General features: G+C 30.4%; 1 long non-coding RNA gene across 5 annotated transcripts; it reads right to left on the reverse strand.

The window, feature by feature from the left end:
- Nucleotides 1–11,604: 11,604 nt before the first annotated feature.
- LOC126904396 (uncharacterized) lies at nt 11,605–14,423 on the reverse strand. 5 transcript variants are annotated; one of them, XR_007703739.1, is made up of 9 exons: nt 14,282–14,422; nt 14,107–14,194; nt 13,855–13,958; nt 13,662–13,742; nt 13,189–13,263; nt 12,839–12,918; nt 12,449–12,543; nt 11,966–12,078; nt 11,605–11,899 (listed from the first exon to the last, which is right to left on the reverse strand). It is a non-coding gene; the product is annotated as an uncharacterized LOC126904396 (long non-coding RNA). The 5 variants fall into 5 exon arrangements; XR_007703742.1 differs by lacking the exon at nt 13,855–13,958 and having other exon boundaries at nt 14,282–14,423; XR_007703740.1 differs by lacking the exon at nt 14,282–14,422 and having other exon boundaries at nt 12,163–12,543; nt 14,107–14,262.
- Nucleotides 14,424–18,371: the final 3,948 nt, after the last annotated feature.

Genomic DNA, 18,371 nt, shown 5'->3' on the forward strand with positions numbered 1-18,371 from the left:
TTAAAATGCAAAAGGATGAACTCTATTTTAAGAAAAGCCAATAGCATTAAATTTTTTTTAACAAATGAAAATGAATTACCTGTGCAATAAATCCAATAGTGATGACTGTAATCAATCTCTAGGTTAGTGTTGTTATCCTGGCATCACATTGGTAGCACAGTCTAAAAATTACAAAAACAAATTAAAATTTAATACAGCCATTACCATAATATATTATATAATCTACAATATTTTTATTATAATTGCTGTGAAAAAATAATAGTAATAAAAAATGTATATACATTTTATAGACTGATGTAGTACATATTGCACTAATAAATGATATATAAAGCAAACTAATGATTAAAATGTATAAAGATGGTGAAGTCTATTTTGAAAAAAGTCAATAGCAATAAATTTTTTTTAAAAAATGAAAATGAATTACCTTTGCAATAAATCCAATAGCGATGACTGTAATCAATCTCTAGGTCAGTGTTCTTATCCTGGCACCACAACGGTAGCACAGTCTAAAAATTACAAAAACAAATTAAATTAATATAGCCATTACCATAATATATTATATAATCTACAATATTTTTATTGTAATTGCTGTGAAAAAATAATAGTAATAAAAAATGTATATACATTTTATAGACTGATGTAGTACATATTGCACCAATAAATGATATATAAAGCAAACTAATGATTAAAATGTATAAAGATGAAGTCTATTTTGAAAAAAGTCAATAGGAATAAATTTTTTTTAACAAATGAAAATTAATTACCTTTGCAATAAATTCAATAGCGATGACTGCCATCAATCTCTAGCTTAGTTATAGTGGCACAACAGATACCGTCTAAAAATTACAAAAACAAATTAAATTAATATAGCCATTACCATAATATATTATATAATCTACAATATTTTTATTGTAATTGCTATGAAAAAATAATAGTAATAAAAAATGTATATACATTTTATAGACTGATGTAGTACATATTGCACACCAATAAATGATATATAAAGCAAACTAATGATTAAAATGCAAAAGGAGGAACTGTATTTTAAGAAAAGTCAATAGGAATAAATTTTGTTTAACAAATGAAAACGAATTACCTTTGCAATAAATCCAATAGCGATGACTGTAATCAATCTCTAGGTCAGTGTTCTTATCCTGGCACCACAACGGTAGCACAGTCTAAAAATTACAAAAACAAATTAAATTAATATAGCCATTACCATAATATATTATATAATCTACAATATTTTTATTGTAATCGCTATGAAAAAATAATAGTAATAAAAAATGTATATACATTTTATAGACTGATGTAGTACATATTGCACACCAATAAATGATATATAAAGCAAACTAATGATTAAAATGCAAAAGGAGGAACTGTATTTTAAGAAAAGTCAATAGGAATAATTTTTGTTTAACAAATGAAAACGAATTACCTTTGCAATAAATCCAATAGCGATGACTGTAATCAATCTCTAGGTCAGTGTTCTTATCCTGGCACCACAACGGTAGCACAGTCTAAAAATTACAAAAACAAATTAAAATTTAATACAGCCATTACCATAATATATTATATAATCTACAATATTTTTATTGTAATTGCTATGAAAAAATAATAGTAATAAAAAATGTATATACATTTTATAGACTGATGTAGTACATATTGCACCAATAAATGATATATAAAGCAAACTAATGATTAAAATGTATAAAGATGAAGTCTATTTTGAAAAAAGTCAATAGGAATAAATTTTTTTTAACAAATGAAAATTAATTACCTTTGCAATAAATTCAATAGCGATGACTGCCATCAATCTCAGGCTTAGTTATAGTGGCACAACAGATACCGTCTAAAAATTACAAAAACAAATTGAATTAATATAGCCATTACCATAATATAATAATAATAATATTTCTACAATATAATTATTGCAATTGTTATGAAATTGTCAATAACACATTACAATAAGAAAAAAAATCAAAAAGAGAATCACAAATATAAATGTAGTACTTGCAAACAAAAATTTAAAAAAAAAAAATGTATATATATACAGAGGGAGAGAGAGATATATATAGAGGAAGAGATTATATAGACTGATGTAGCACGAAGTGCACCAATAAATGAAATACAAATCGACCTAATGATTAACNCACTCCCTCCACTAATCCTTCTCACTTACAGTTTCCTCTTCCTTCAATCGTCCATGTGTCCGTAATTGAGTTACACAAATCATTTACCATTCTCCATAACATCAAATCTCTCGGACCTGACGGCATTCAGGGCGATTATTTATTTAGATTACGGGACGTAATTACCTGGCCCCTCTCTCTTATCTTCAATAAATCCCTGAGTTCTGGGATGTTTCCTTCTTCTTTAAAACTTGGCTCTATAACTCCTATTCTCAAATCTGGCGATCCAACTCATGTTCTTAACTATCGTCCTATTACCATTCTTCCTCATATCTCCAAATTATTCGAAACTGTTGTCCTAAATACTATTCGACCTTCCTTGAATCATATACTTATACCTGAACAACATGGCTTCCGTCCAAACCGCTCTACTCTAACATGCAACCTCACCTTTACCTCGTATATTTTTGAATCCTTCCGCCTTCATAGCCAAGTTGATGTGATCTACACTGATTTCGCTAAGGCGTTTGATCGTGTTAATCATTCCCTACTAATAAATGTTTTAGATCAACAAGGTATTGGTGAACCTCTACTCTCCTGGTTTCGTTCCTATTTACTGGATCGACCCCAGTTTGTGTCTGTCCACGGTGTTTTTTCTGAACTTTTTTATCCTTCCTCAGGTGTCCCCCAAGGTGCTGTTCTCTCTCCTCTCCTCTTTGCCTTGTTTGTGAACTCTTCTACTTCTGTTCTTCACCATGCTAAACTCCTTATTTTTGCTGATGATATGAAGCTTTATTATCGTATAAATTCAATGTCCGATTGTATTATCCTCCAATCAGACCTTCAACGTTTAGTCTTTTGGGGCGAGTCCCTTGGCCTTTCCCTCAACATCCAAAAATGCTCCTCAATGACTTTTTCGCGCCAAAGTAATCCTCTTGTTTTTCCTTATTCTATACATGGTATTCCCCTAAATTCTGCTGGTGACTCTATACGTGACTTGGGTTTTACCCTTACTCGTACACTGTGTCCTATAAAACACATTCAAGAAATATGTTGTAAGGCACTAAAAATGCTGGGTTTTATTTTCCGCATAGCCCAAGAATTTCACTTGATCTCCCCCCTAAAAGCCTTGTATTGTGCACTAGTTCGCCCTATTCTTGAATATGGATGTGTCTTATGGGACCCACCTACTTCTGGTGCCAGCGAAATGTTGGAACGTGTACAACGGAAGTTCCTGCGCTTTGCTGCTTTTAAGCTCAATATCCAATATCCTCCTCACTCCTATGCTCCTATACTCCATTCCCTTAACCTTTCCAGTCTCGCCGATCGTAGGCATGTCTTAAATCGCAAATTCTTACTAGATCTCCTTTCAAACAATATTGATTCTCCTGATTTACTATCCCTTATAAATCTTAAAGTTCCTCCTCGCTTGACGCGTTCCAATATCCCCTTCCAAATTCCATTTTCCTCCTCAAATTACTTTCTAAACTCCCCGATAATCCGCTTGATGAAAATCGCTAATACCGACCCTTCCTTTGTTTTACCTTAGCCCAAGTTTCAGTCCCCTTATTTAATAATGTATATTCAATTCCATTTTATTTTATTGTTATTTCTAATTATTTTATTTTTATTTTTTTCATGTTAAATTAAAATTCATCTTTGTATCAAATATTATGTACATATATTTTGTAATTTTGTTATATTGCAATTTGTCAGTTGTTTTAGTTTAATTAATTATTATATCATAAGCTTTTAAAATATCTTTGTTAAATTGTAAAATATTGGGCTCGTCCCGTTTTATGAATAAATGAATGAATAAATGAATGAATATGTTATCTGTACGTTTAACTGTACTGTACTGTATTTAGGGCTGCGTAACCGCTGGTCGAGCTGACGTAGCTCCGGGTGGGTTGAGGCACGTGCCGGATCCGGTTCCCAAAGGACAAGGGACCGCGCTGTTACAAGTGCTATGAGAAGAGCTACATGCAGACGGCCTGCACTGGTCCCAACCGGTTTGGTGTGTGCTTCTCGTGCAGGGCAGAGAGCCACCGAGCCAGGGACTGCCCGATGAAGCCGGGAGGACCGGAGAAGCCTACCTAAGATATCTCCTGTCCTATCGCTACTGTATGTATTCTGTGTTTTTGTGAATTTATATGCCAATACACAGCAAAGCCCTACCCCCACCCCCACGTGGTGTGATCTGAGCAACGGATCCCACTCTGGAATTCGGCTAACGGGGGAGGCCACTTCGTTTTGTGACTCGGCTCATGATTAATTTCGGGAATCACAACATGGCGGTGTGAGTTTTAATGCGACGTTTGGCGCCCTGAAGTAATACGTGAGGTAGTTCCAGAGCGTCCAACAATATGTCGACCGTGTGTAAAAAAAAGGGTAATGTCTTCAACTAGATACGATTTGTGAACTCTTGACGTATTCTTGAAAGAAATNATGTCTTCAACTAGATACGATTTGTGAACTCTTGACGTATTCTTGAAAGAAATCGGTCCAGTGAGAGCTGAGAAAAGTGGCAACAGACATAAAAAAAAAAAAACCAGCACAGTGGGATCACGCCACATAGGGGACGTGACATAGGTAGGTCCAATATAGATTTAATCTGACAGTGATTAAAATCACTATCATTAGAAGCGCTTCGATTCAAATCTGTAAATATTGTTTAATTCTAGGAATTTGATGGATAATTACAAAAGCATCATCAACTATTTCCTTAATTATATCCAGATTCTTAAATTCAAAAATATTATATATTATATAATTGTTATATTGAATTGCCTTCATATTATTATTGATATTGATGTTTAATATGTTAAAAGTATTAATTTTTAACCTTCTATATTTCGTCCTTCTAAGCTTATAATAAAAAAAAAAATGAATTTATTACCAAAACATTTTGCTCAACTTGCAAGTTTGAAATTAACATTATTCAATAGAAAAAAATGAAATTGTTAAGATTAATATGCAGTCAGGAAATTTTTTAATTACTATTTACAGTAAATTTATCAGAAAAGATCAATTTTTTTTACATTTTTATCGTAATAGATCACTTAAATAAAAATCATAGTAATCATTTCTAATTAACTTTTGGTGTTGAAAAAGATTATAAAAATGCAAAAATAAGCTAAAATGTGTTTGGGTATTTATTGACCAATGTTGGTAATTGGGGATTTGGTCAATTCAGGAGCAACGTGGTTCTATCGGGGTTGTGGAGTCCGAGGGTTTAAAACAGTAAAGACAAGTAGATATAAAAATACATGTATTAAGTTCCTCTCATAGAGGTATTAAACGCTGAGGTATTCTTGTAGTGGCCGGGGTCTTGGCCTCCTATCTGACACCAAGTCGAAGCGTGATGTTAACTGGTATGTGCTTTAGTGGAAATACTGAGGCTTTTATGGAGTGGCGGAGGCCTCCTTTCAGACACCTAGTCTAAGTATATGACCAAGCACTAATTAGTTATTAATAATTAAATTAAATGATGTTTAAAAAATCTATTGCTTTACCATTCTTTACTCGGGTTATTAATTCTAAATAATTGGGTTAATATAAATTTACTTACTTATTTTATATATCTTACGTTCAGATTTATACTGTTTTTTTTTAATAAATAAATAAAGTATTGACGCAAAAATAATTGTACTTGATATCGCCTTAAAATGTACCAACGACAACGCGGGGTCGCGGCTAGTTTGCTCAAAATAAATCAAATAGAAAAATTCTGAATTCCTTATTGAATTCAGATCTTCAAAAATATAGTTAAAAAAAAACTAAAAAACACGCTTTTAAAGCACATCGAACTAAAAAGTACAAAATAATTTTTAAAATAAGCTTAAAACAATATTGAACGAAAGTACTAGAATTATTGTGATAAAAGCGTCGGGGGCTCAACATACGAAAAATATGGCACAAAGCACCCATGATTTTTTTCACAATGATACTAGTATTTTTCGTTCATTATTGTTTTAAGTTAATTTTAAAAATTATTTTTAACTTTTTAGTTCAATGTGCTTTAAAAGCGTGTTTTTTAGTTTATTTAAACTATATTTATTTTTCACTTCTTAGTTTCATGTTATGATAGTAGTTACTATCAATATAATGGTTGTAACGGGTAACGGGAAATCAGGGTTCGATTCCGGAGAGGGAGTCTGAGAAACAGCTACCACATCCAAGGAAAGCAGCAGGCGCGCAATGTGGAGGTAGTGACGAAAAATGACGATACGGGAATCATCTCCCGTAATCGGAATAAATACATTACATAATTCTTAATGAGAATAAAGCGTTTTAATAGTAATTAGAATATATATATATTAATATTAGCGACGATGGTAAGAATATATAATCTTCGCATAATATCGCGGCGCTTTCGCTGGTGTCTACGACGCGATGTCTGGCGTGATCCTCGGGCGTCAAAAAGTTAGCAGCGTAGATGACGACGATGCGCGAGTACGAATCGGTTTGTTGACATTGTAACACTTTGACAATGGGAAGAAGACTACGGTATTATTAGCGGCGGGACGTCGTCGGCTGTGCGGCACTTGCTGGACTTTGCACTGCGGCGTATAACGCGCGGTGTTGGTCAGTCAAATACTCATAAAATAGAGCGACGGCTGATAAAGGTGGCACGAGTCGTGGGGCATCGTGTATAACGAAACGACGCGGGGCCGTGTCAATCACAATAAAAATGTGTTATATTCATATATATAATTGATGACACACACGCGTATACGGGTACGAAAATCAAAAATAATTACGACCGTCTAGTCTCAAGGCCGTTGGAAATGTGCGCGTGGAAAGTTACACACAACATACATGTGAAACTAATATAAGCGTGTTAAAAAGGAGAGAGAATGAGCCGCTCGCTGGCACGCTCGCTCACTGATGTGCAAGCAGAACTAAGCCCTTTTATATTATTTTTAATTACCCTTTCATGGGTTGTTGTCGTCAGCACATTTAGTGATTCTCAATTTATTGTATTAAATTAAACATAACATGATAGTTATTTTAAGATAAGATGTATAGTATACAATAATCAATATAACATGTATATACATATATAATATCTAATGTACAGTGTATATGTTGTAACAGATAAATTAATTATTTGTTTGTATACTAGTAATATAAAATACAAATTATAAATTTTTAATTGATAAATGTAAGATGCTCAATGCAAAGCATAAGACATATTACGACATCCACCCCAATTTTTTTAAGTGTTGTGCCCTCACAACTATTGTTTAACATAGGAAAAAAATTGATTAAATATAATAAGAAAATTGTATAGTAAAAGTTAATTAATAAATTTAGTATTTATAATATATAATGATTATTATGTGAATATTAAATATTAGTAGATAATATAAATAGTTAAAAGTTAATAGCATGAGCGATTGCATTTGAATGATAGATTAAAAAAAAATATATTATAGAATACAAAAACAAAATAATAGTATGATAGTGTATAAGTATAAGAAACGCTTCGATGCAAATCTGTAGATAGTGTTTCCTTTAGAGAAATTGGCGAAATATTTTAAAAGCAACATCAACTCTAATTTCTTTAATTATATCCTGATTAGTAGTTCTTTGATTTTAAAATATAATATATGAATAAATACTAATTATAGTTTTTAAATTTAGTATGAAATTGTGAGGCCAGCTATGATGTATGGTTAATAGTGTTGGGCGGTTGATAAGAAAGTAGAGCAGAGAATAAGTGTAGCAGAGATGAGAATGCTTAGTTGGATGAGTGGAGTGACTAGAGAAGATAGGATAAGGAACGAGCATATAAGAGGAAGTATAGGTGTTGCGTCAATCGTGGATAAGATGACAGAAAATAGACTTAGATTGTTTAGTCATGGTATGAGGAAAGAAGAATCGAAAGCTGTAAGAACAGTTATAGAAATGAATGTTGAAGGAAGAAGAGATAGAGGAAGACCAAAAAAGAGATGGAGGGATGCTATTGAATGCGATTTGAGGACAGCTGATGTGAGCGTAGAAGATGTGGGAGATCGTGTCAAGTGGAATCTTAGGATAAGGGTGCCCGACCCCAAGTAGTTGGGATTAAGGCAAAGAAAAAGAAAAATATTACCAGATATTCCGGTGGCAATTGACATAATATGATTGTTATTTCGGAATGTACAATTTAGCGTTTAGTTGGGTTTAAATAATATAGCGTCAAATCAATTACCTACTCTATCGGTTGTATCTCAATATACACTACACTTTAATGATACAATAAATAAATAAACTCACACATACACACATATGCATTTATAACATTGTGTCTAATGTAAGTATAACATGATAAAAAGTAACCGTAAAATGAAAAAAATGGAATATAAATTTTATTACTCATATTAAATGTAATGTAACTCGAAAAATATTTGTTTAAATGAAAAAATATAAGATTATATTTTTATTTATAATTGTCTTTTAAACAACTTTTGTGCGAAACTTTTTTTTGTAAGTTAAATATTTTTTTTTGAGAAAATTAAGAAAGCTCATATTTTTGAACTTTTGCGAGGCTTTAAAAAAAAAGCTCAATTCCAATCTTGAGGACTATTAGTATGTCATTATACATATTTTAATTCAACTTTTAAAAAAACAAAATTTTTTCCGCAATTTTTCCTTTGTTGACTGGCCTAGATGTCAATTTTAAACTTGTAATTGAGCTAAAAGTTATGGTAATATATTCAATTTTTTTTACTATAAACTTTCATAAATCTTTATCAAAAATTTTTCATCAACTTTAAAGAACCAAAAAAATAGGTTAAAAATGAAAATTTGGACTGATTATTTTTAACATATTAAAAATCAAATCAGTAATAATTTGAAAACAATTTTTTTTTCTTTTAATTATTATTTTATATGTAATTAGTAATAATATAAAAAATTAGAACTGATAGATAAAGTCTAATTGCAGATTTGAAAACAACGCGAAAATTTGATTTAGAAAAGTATATTTTTGCTTCTGATGAAAGTTCCTTGAAGTCCAGTGCATTCATTTATAGTAACAAACAGTTTTTATTGATAATTATTGTATCAAGCCCTTTAAATTTTTATACACGTAAAAGTAAAGCAAAATATAACTTCTTTATTATTTTTATAAATTCTCCGTTTAAATTACAATATTAAATTATTGAATATCAATTTCATACTAAATTTAAAAACTATAATTATTATTTATTCATATATTATATTTTAAAATCAAAGAACTACTAATCAGGATATAATCAGAGAAATAAGAGTTGATGTTGCTTTTGGAATAATCCACCAATTTCTCTAAATGAAACACTATCTACAGATTTGCATCAAAGCGTTTCTTATGATAGTGATTTTAATCACTGTCAGATATCATGTATACTTGTCCCATCTATGCCTCGTCTACACTGTGCCTCGATCCCACNAAAAAAAAAAAATTTGATTGGGAATTTTTTCTGTTATTCGCCAAAATTACTCCTTCGTTGACTAGAATGAATCATTAAATAGAAAATTTTATGAGAATTAAAACAATGTTATTTTTAAGATTAATATGCAGTCAGGAAATTTTATAATTACTATTTACAATATATATATCAGAAAAACTCATTATATTTTTGCATTTTTATCGTAATAGAACACTTAAATTCTTTGAGTTTGTTAAATAACTAAGTCGGAGGTTCTCTAATCTCAAAGTTTTTTTGATAAAGGTATTAAACATATTCTAATCAACTTTTTCAACAAAGAATAATGAAGCGCTATCTATGAATTGTTATATTATTTCACAATATTTTAAATCTATAATATAGATATATTATACTAAAATAGCTTCACCTGGAAGAGATTTTACGTTTTTTCTGCTTTAAAATTCCGATTTATTTGTATTGCGGTCTCCACACAATCTCATATCCGCTATGTTGTATTTCTTTATGCTAATAAGTAATTTCGTTAGGGAGTTCCATAAATTCTTTGAATTACATGAATTTGATTGTAGTAATGATTCCTAAGGGAAGGCGTACTTTTAATTTTTTAATTTTAAGATTAATTTCAAACAATACGACAAAATGTAAAAACTATAATTGAATCAAATTAATCATAGACGGGAATATTTATTTAAAAAAACATTATAAATGTTGTAATTTTGATTATAAGTAATGTTTCAATAAGTAAACCATTATGTTATGATAGTAAATGAAGTTCAGAAATATTGTTCGACTTAATACGTTATCAAAATCGTTTTTAGTTAAAATAAACCCCATCGTACACAGTAAACCCAACAAATTCAAACCCACGTGTTATCCAGCAAAGAGGCTGCAAAAGCGAAGTGGGGTCGGGAGCAAGTGATAACGGAAAAATGTGCAACCCCACCCTACAACAAATCCAAATCCGTCCGCTATTCTGCAGAAGCTACAAAAGCGAAGTTGGATCGGTATAAGATGATTTCGGAAAGGAAGTCCAAACGTTTCGAGCGTACGTCTCGTTACGGAAACCAAGGGTTTGCTCCGCGATCTAGAGGAGGTGGTTTCGGAAAGAAAGTCTGTTCGATAGCTTCTAACGTACGTTTCGCTACGGAAACCAAGGGTTTGCTTCGCGATCTAGAGAAGAGGCAGCAAAGGCTGGTAACCAAGTAGGTAACAGATCACGGAAAGGGGTATCCGGCTGCGCCGGATACGTTGCGTTGAACAATAATAGGAGAAATCGGTAGCACGCCCAACGCGTCGGTTGAAAAGTAAGGTTTACGGGGATAAATACATACGGTAATGGAGAGGGTGAACCGCATTCTTGAAAAAGGAATTGGCGGCAGTATGACGTTTGCGCGGCGGGCATGTGACACGGTCACTCGTATCGAATAGGGGTTAAAAAGTAGAGTATTCGAAATTAAAGTACGTTGAATGTAATTAATGGAGTAGACAAAAACGAATATTCCAAGTATTCGCTAAATAAATAAATATTTAAACTTGTAAATTTGAAAATAATACAATAGTGAATTGTTTGTCATTGGAACAAAACGATTACGAATCGTGAGTTCATTGTATAATAGACTCAGAAAGAGAGTCGCCGTGTACGATAATTTCCACGCATAAAATGTAAAATCAGATACGATATTTTTTTATATCGGGGATGTCTTTATTTATAAATATGTATTTAAAAATGTGGTACAAATAAAAAATTATAATTTTTTTCAAATAAAAAAATTAATATAAATAGGAAAAATCATGTTTCACTATTGGGCAACAACACACATGAAAAAAGGTTTTATTCGTATTGAAATACAGTACTCGAAATATAATTTGAATGCATTAATACAATTATTATTAATTAATCATCGATATAATAAGAAAAATAAACAATTGCAATTTAAATTGTGATAGAACAATATGTTTTAAAATTACCAAGACTTTATTATTTTTCGACCTACAATAAAAAATATCGTAAACATAGGATGAGATATTAGTTTCTTTTAAAAATAAAAAAAATTAACGTTTCTTTATTAATTGATATTTCTTTATTGTCCTCACACGTATAAAAAAATTTCGTTCATATTGAAGTAATGTAGAGTATTTGGAATACAAATTGATATAATTATCATTAGAAAAATACGGTTTAATGAGAGACTCAAACCTAAATCAATACAATAATATTGGTAAAAGAATTATGTTGTAAATTAAATAAAGAATAAACGTTTTCGATGAACTCCAAAAGCAGACTGCACGTAGTAATCTTGATGATCGTCCATTGTCGAATGGCAATATCTTATGGAATCGAGGTTTGACAGGCTGAAAAGTAAACAATATAAATCAAAATAAAATCCAAGATAACAACTAACAAAAAGCTTACAGTACCGTTTTTGAGGAACGGCGAACAGTAAGGGAGGGCGGCAAACATAGACTAAAAAAAAAAACCAACAGCACAGAACTATCAACAGAAGTGAAATTTACCAAAGGCCGTGTACTATCTAAAAATTACAAATCACATTAATTAATACAGTCACTATCGTAATAGAGGAGAAAAAAAGATTTAAATATATCATTTGTCGTACGATTATCCAATACACATTTTATTAAATAATAATGTCGTTGCCGTTATACTTTCATCAGAAAAGATATTCATATAAACTACAATTGCTGTTTATGTAATAAGATGAACTCCATTGCACACAATTCGATGAATAATCGCATAACTGAATATATATATATATATATACATACGAAAAAATCAAAAACATTTGGATCTTACGGTCGATGCAATACACATTACGTTGTAATCAACAATAAATAAAATAATAATTAAATTTATATCAAATAAAATAAGTCAAAATCAGTTACCTGTGTAATACAACCAACATGAATTAGAGCCAGCACTCTTCGGGTCGGTCGGCCGCTAATCAATCACAGTCAACCGGGCAAAACAGATGCACAGACTGAAAATTATAAAGTCAAATCAATTAATACTGCCATTACCATAATAATAATAATAAAATATCTACAATATAAAGTATATAAGTGTAAAAATATATTTATATGTGTATATATATATAAATATATAGATTGCATAGACTGACGTAGTACATATTGCACCAAAAATTGAATTACAAATCAAACTTATGATTAATATATATATATGTATAGTAAATCGAATAAAACGTATAAAGATGAACTGTATTTTAAGAAAAGTCAATAGCAATAAATTTCTTTTGACATATGAAAATAAATTACCCGTGCAATAAATCCAATAGCGATGAGTGTCATCAATCTCTAGCATAGTTGTTATCCTGGCACCACAACGGTAGCACAATCTAAAAATTACAAAAACCAATTAAATTAATACAACCATTACCATAATATGTTATACAATCAATAATATTATACAACCATTATGAATAAGAGCCAAAACTCTTATATATATATATAGAGAGAGAGAGAGATCGTATACACTGATGTAGTACATATTGCACCAATAAATGAAATACAAATCAAACTAATGATTAAAATGTATAATGATGAAGTCTATTTTAAAAAAAGTCAATAGCAATAAATTTTTTTTAAAACAAATGAAAACGAATTACCTTTGCAATAAATCCAATAGCGATGACTGCCATCATCAATCTCTAGCTTAGTTGTCGTGGCACAACAGATACCATCTGAAAATTACAAAATCAAATTAATTAAAACTGCCATTACCATAAATATCTACCTCTATATACTGTCTTACTAATATCTTCTAGAATCTACAATTTTATTATACGACGATTGCTGCGAAATCGTCAATAGTACATTTCAATAAAAAAACAATCGCAAAGGTAATCAAAGATATAAATATAGTATATGCAAAAAAAATTAAAATATATATGTATATATTTATAGAGAGAGAGAGAGAGAGAGAATGTATTGACCGATGTAGTACATGAATATAGCAACTATAAACAAAATACAAATCGACCTAATGATTAACATACGCTAATCGAAATTAATTTAAATGTAAAGGATGAACTCTACTTTGAGAAAAGTCAATGACAATTAATTTTTTTTAATGAATTACCATCGTTATAAATAAATCAATCCAATAGCGATAACGGCCAGAAGTCTCCAACGTATTCATCCGGGCACAACAGACGCGAGTCTAAAAATTACAAAATGAAAATTAATTTATCGATGCCATTACCATCATTAAAAAAACAAACTACATTAATTACTGACCGACCGATTTTATTTAACAAATAAAAACGAATTACCCGCGTAATAAATCCGTTATCCATTAGAACCAGCACTTTTGGCCAACAGGCCGAGCCGTTATGGAAGCATACCACCTCGGGACGCAACAAACGCCGTCTAAAAACTATAAAATCAAATCGATTAATACTGTCGTTACGACGATTATATAAACGATTTTGAAATTATATATATATATGAATTACAACGGTTGTCAAAACGTCGAACGCACAGTATTTTTTTTTTGTGTTTTTTAACGAATAAAAAGGCGTTACCCGTGTTAATAAATCCTCCGTTTGTGAGATCGTTAGAGCCAGAGCTCTCATTATCGAAGCAGTCCTCCGGGCACACGACAAACGCCATCTAAAAATTATAAAATCAAATCAAATCAAAGACCGTCACACAATATCGACAAATTGATAAACTGCGTTAATCGCAGTGTAAAATTACCAACGGCGAGTTTCGATTAATATGTACATATAATAAAAGGGCAATAGCGGTAAAAGTAGAAAATTTACAAAATCACATTAAATAAACGGATACGGTCAATACGCTATATATTGAAATAACGACAGAATAAACGACGACGCACAAAACGGCGGCGCGTAGATAACGACCACGCGTTCGGACGTCGGACGCGGTGATAAGGACGAAAACGGGCCGAGTGGGAGGCGCGCTCCCCTATTTCGCGTCGTTTTCCGTTCCAGGAAATAGCGTTTTTCGCGAATTTAAGAAAACGGAAAAGGCGAAAAATTCGAACGAAGGTAGGAAAAGACGCGGGATCGTAAGAGCCGTCGAACGATATCGAAGAAGCGGAAAGAAAAGAGAAAGGGGAATTTAAATGAGGAAAAAACGCAATATTTCTTCCAGGTGGAGCTTATTTTAAGGGGCTTACGAAAATAGTATATAGAGCACGATATCGAAGAAGCGGAAAGAAAAGAGAAAGGGGAATTTAAATGAGGAAAAAACGCAATATTTCTTCCAGGTGGAGCTTATTTTAAGGGGCTTACGAAAATAGTATATAGAGCACGATATCGAAGAAGCGGAAAGAAAAGAGAAAGGGGAATTTAAATGAGGAAAAAACGCAATATTTCTTCCAGGTGGAGCTTATTTTAAGGGGCTTGCGAAAATAGTATATAGAGCGAGATATCGAAGAAGCGGAAAGAAAAGAGAAAGGGGAATTTAAATGAGGAAAAAACGCAATATTTCTTCCAGGTGGAGCTTATTTTAAGGGGCTTACGAAAATAGTATATAGAGCGAGATAGAAATCATAGTAATCATTTCTTAGTAATTTTTGATATTTAAAAAGATTCTACAATTCAAATATCCAGAACTGAATTAATTTTAATGATTTACTTAAACTAAAAAAAAAAAGTTATTATTTTGAATCCCTCTTGTGGGCAGGTAAAGGGTTAGATTTATAAAAAAAAAACCAAATGATAGATAAAGACATGCATCTAAATAAAAAAAAAATATACTGATTTGGTCATTTTTGATAAAGTTATAACAGTTAACAAAGTTATAAGTTTTATACATTGTACTACAAGGAACTTTCATCAGAAACAAAAATATACTATTCTAAATCAACTTTTCGCGATGTTTTCAAATTTGCAATTAGACTTTTTCTATCACTTCTANAAATGTGCAATTAGACTTTTTCTATCACTTCTAAGTTTTAATATTATTAAAAAATAGTATTTACATATAAAAAAAATAATTAAGAACAAAAAAAATTGTTTTAAATTAATACTGATTTTGATTATTAATAAATTAAAAATAAGGAAAATGATATATTTCACCTATTTTTTTAATCGTTTAAATCCACACAATTTTTTTATGAGAAATAATAATTTTTAATAAACCCTTTTTCATTCGACATACTTTGTCTTAATCGAGATATTAATAAGGAACCAGCAGATCATGAAGCTTTTGGAATAAAACACCAATTTTTTTAAAATTAAACACTATCTAAAGATTTGCATCTAGCGTTTATTTTTGATAGTGATTTTAATCACTGTCAGATATCATTATACATGATCCAACTATACCACGGGACCACTGTGCTGGGTTGGGTTTTTTATTTTTTTTTTTCAATATATTTGAGGGTAATATCTTCAACTAGATACGAAGTNTGAGAGTAATATCTTCAACTAGATACGAATTGTAGTAATTTGACGTATTGTTGAAAAAAGTAGGTCAAGTTAGAGCGGAGAAAATAAATGATAGTCACAAAAATATATCTTCTCAGCTTTGCATCGAAGCTAAAACTTAAAATATAGTAACATAATTTTAATATGAATAAGAAATTTCTTCTTACAAGGGGCGACTAAAATTATGGGATCCTTGATCTTTATTGAAGTTATTGAATCTAAATGAGATAAAAATTAAACGAGTTAAAAATTTATACTAACTTAAAAAGAATTAAGAAAAAATGCAAAAAATTCATTGCCATACGCGGGTTGGAACCTCGTACCCCAAGCGTGTAAAACATAAGTTTTACCAACTCGGCAACCGTACGTCGTTGCCGGCAATTGAAAAAATTGNCGTACGTTGCTTCCGGCGGTTGAAAAATTGGCTTTTTAAGCTAGTTCAAATTTCAAAGTTATTTTTCTCGACTTAAAAGAAGCAAACAAATTTAAATAAGTTTAACTTTCTATACTATATTAATTTTTTATTTATATAATATTTATGAAAATCTGTACTCCCCTTGTCAGGTATTTTAAAATAAAATAAAATACAAAACCCAGAATTTTAACACAAAAATAGCAAATTTTTGAATACGGTAGTCATTTTTACAATGAAGACAAATCCAGAGTTCAAATTTTTTTTTTCAAATTAAAGTATATTTAAAAGCTTTAATTTAAGATATATATAAAAGTGTCAGTATCCGGAATACTTTCAAAAATTAAATTGAAAATATCCTAGTAACAATACGCATGTTTAAAGTTTTGACCCGCCTTGTAAAAGAGGTATGATCCGATTTACAAAAAAAGCGTGTCAGATGAAAGGGGTATATTAAGAATTTACTATAAAAAAATAATAATATTGATCCATACATTTTTCCAAAAGTTATATAAAATATAAATTAAATAATATAACATATAAAATCGAGAATTTTTTCACGGAAATCGTACGTTTTTCTTTAACTTTGATGTCCGTTTTCACCACGAAGACAAGTCCAGAGGTCAAATTTTTTTTTTTCAAATTAAAGTATATTACATAAGCTTTAATTTAAGATATATATAAAAGTGTCAGTCTTTCCGGAACATTTTCAAAAGTTAAGTTGAAAAAGTTCTACTTTCTATACGCATTTTAAAAGGTTTGCACCCCCCCTGTATAAAGGGAAATGGTCCGATTTTAAAAAAAAGTATGTCGAATGAAAGAAGTATATATAAAGTATTTATCATTAAAGAATAAAGTTGATTCATGCATTTTTTAAAAAGTTATAGCAACATAATGTTAAAAAATGTAAAATATAATATCAAGAATTTTTTCACAAAAATAGCATATTTTTGCATACGGTAGTCATTTTCACCATGAAGACAAGTCCAGAGGTCAAATTTTTTTTTTTCAAATTAAAGTATATTACATTAGCTTTAATTTAATATATATATATAAAAGTGTCAGTCTTTCCGGAACATTTTCAAAATTTAAGTAGAAAAAGTCAATTTTTTGTGAAAAAGTTTTCTGTTTGAAACCCTTCCTGTGGGCTGTTAAAGGGTCACATGTTCATAAAAATATATAAAATGATAGGTAAATATCTAAGATATTTATAAAAAAAAAATTATATTGATTCGATCATTTAAAAAAAAAGTTATGGCACTTTTAAGTAAAAAAAATTGAAAAAATATCGAAAATTAGCGATTTTTAAATTTGTAATTTTTTGGGGGATTGGCCCCGTTTGCGGGGAACGATGGAATTTTTTTCAATTCTTGAGCGTAATGTCTTCGACTAGATACGATTTGTGATCTTTTGACATATTATTCATCAAAATCGGTCCAGTAAGAGCTGAGATTGAGCGTTCACAGGCACAAAAAAAAAATAGATAAAAAAAAACACATCATAGTAAAATTAATACCTTCTCAGCTTCGCATCGAAGCTAAAAAATATGTATATAATGTTATCTGATAAATCGTTATCCTGTTCTCTCTATATATAGTAATAGTCATATAAAATAATAAGTTCAGACGTTTTTCGTTCCTCTAGAATTTTTGATTTTGTAATTATAAGGTATTGCTATTTGGTTCTGTAAATAATAATTATAGAAATGCTATTCGATGTGGAAATCTATGATTTTTCTTTGTTTTTGGACTTAAATTTTTAGTTGGTTTAGTTGTATATTTCTTTTGAATTCATGAATGTCAAATTCAAATAAATTTTTCAAACACGAATAGATTTCTTTAATTTGTTTTTCTTCATATGTACTGATATTGTATGAGCACTTTATTCCTTGGTTTTACTGATAATTTGAATTTCGAAGTCTTCATCTGGTGAAGCTGATTCATCATGAATGAACTAATTATTCTAACCACTACTACTA

Source organism: Daktulosphaira vitifoliae, unplaced genomic scaffold, assembly GCF_025091365.1.
Source record: "Daktulosphaira vitifoliae isolate Bord-2020 unplaced genomic scaffold, ASM2509136v1 Scaffold_4, whole genome shotgun sequence".
Classification (NCBI taxonomy): domain Eukaryota; kingdom Metazoa; phylum Arthropoda; class Insecta; order Hemiptera; family Phylloxeridae; genus Daktulosphaira; species Daktulosphaira vitifoliae.